Raw genomic sequence first — 2,061 nt, 5'->3', positions numbered from 1 at the left:
TGGAAATAGAATTACCTTGTTGCTCTATGAAGATACAGGAGATTGCTTGAACTGTGTCTACTTCCTCCTTATTTGTAAGAAACTGTAACAAAATTCCAACAAAGGGAGATCATAGAAGAGCCTTACATGAGAAGAAGAGAGCATAATGTAACCAAGAATAACTTGCCGGCAATTTGCAGCTGAGTTCTACCGGCAAGTCATCCTTGGCTGCATGCCTGTACTCTCTGCCTTATCATGCATGGCTCTTATGAATTTTTTGGCTTCTTAGCTGCCCAATGAGGATTCTACCACGTTCATCAAGATAGTATCTTGTATATTTATAAAGTTTCTTCCTGGCTTTGAGAACCCAACTTTGATCTGTCTTGATATATATGTTACTGTCCATGATTTTTTCTTCATTTGACTGAATCTTCTTTGAGACTTGTTCCCGTTTATGGGAAAAGTACTGGTTTGTTTGCATTCGTGTCTAATTTTGTAAATATCCTCGTCAATGGAGTCAAATCCTCTTTGTTTATCATGAACATAGAGAAATTTTGGGCGAAATATTCTCATTAAAATATTATGAAGGTCAATAGGGCTGCAAACGAATCGATCCGAGCCGAGTATGTGAGTGTTCATGTTTGTGTTTGTTTATTATTAGCTTGTTCAAGTTCAGTTCGTGTTTGATTTGAGCTTTATTTTTTGTGTTCATGTTTGGTTCATTTAAATTAATGGTGTTCATATTCGGTTCATGATCGGTTCGTTTAGTGCTTATCGAGTTTTAAACAAACAAGCTTTAACGAGCTCTATTCGTGAACATATTTAGTTAATTTTTTTAAACTATCAAACAAGCATGTTTATGAACAAACCTAACGAGTATTCTTCAGCTATCACATGAGCAAGATCTAACGATGTAATATAATAAATTAGCAATTGTAAGGAAATTAACACTACAACATATATTATAATATTTAACTACTTTAAAATTTATTAATTAAAAATAATTATATCATTAATTCATTATGCTATAATAAATTTAAATATTTATATTATGTATATTTATCAATTTTATAATTAAATATTAATCTAGTTTTTATCGAGCGCTTATTCATGAGTTCTGAATTGAACACGAATCGAGCTTAATGTCGAGCATGTTCACGAGCTTCAAATGATATTGTTCGTAAACATAAATGAACCGAACACATTAAAGCTTGTTTATTTAAGGATCGTGTATTAAAAATGTTGTTCAAGTTTGTTTGTTTAATTAGTTAAATGATCACAAACGAGCTTTAATCGAACCGATCAACGAGTAGCTCATCAAATGTTTCGTTCGTTTGCATCCCTAAAGGTCAATTCCGAAGCTACTAAATTTGCTTTGAAATAAGAGCAATATTTTTTGATGCATCTTTGAAGTAAAAAATAGCAAACTAGAAAAGAAGAAAATGTGATTGGCGGCAGAAATCTCGATTTCTATTGATTGTCCTAGCCTATACGATGCGGATCGTATAGTATGATTAGTTCAAATTTAAATTTTTTTAATTAAGCGTTTAATTAATCTCTATTTTACTCATATCATTCCGTACAATTCATTAGATCATACAGTGCGATATTCACAAAAAATTAATGCACTTAATTTTCCTCCCCTGTGTGTTTGCGCGGTTGTTAAGCTAACACACACATTTTAGAGGACTTTTGACTTAAGAAATATCAAAACTAAATAAATAAAAATACAGACTTCTTGTAAAAACATCAAATAGATTCTACCCAGTCTTGCGATGAGCCTTTTGCATTGTGTATGACGTACCTTACATGTTAGTGTTCACAAAATAAATATCCAATAATAATATCAAGATAGTTAAAATAGAAACCAATAATATTTTTTATCATCAAAATCATAAGCTTGATATTCTAGTTTTTTTTTTTTCTTCATAACTTGATATTCTAGTTTACAACAAATCTCTCACTTTTTTTATGATGGCAAACATTGTTGGTTGAACGTACAAGTTAATTTAATTGTCTCCTAATCTCTCACTTATTATCTGAATTTTTATAAAAATAAGGAGATGTTTTTTATATTTTTTT

This window comes from Dendrobium catenatum, unplaced genomic scaffold (assembly GCF_001605985.2).
Source record: "Dendrobium catenatum unplaced genomic scaffold, ASM160598v2 fragScaff_scaffold_1638, whole genome shotgun sequence".
NCBI classification, from domain to species: Eukaryota; Viridiplantae; Streptophyta; class Magnoliopsida; order Asparagales; family Orchidaceae; genus Dendrobium; species Dendrobium catenatum.
Note: the sequence above shows the minus strand (reverse complement) of the source record.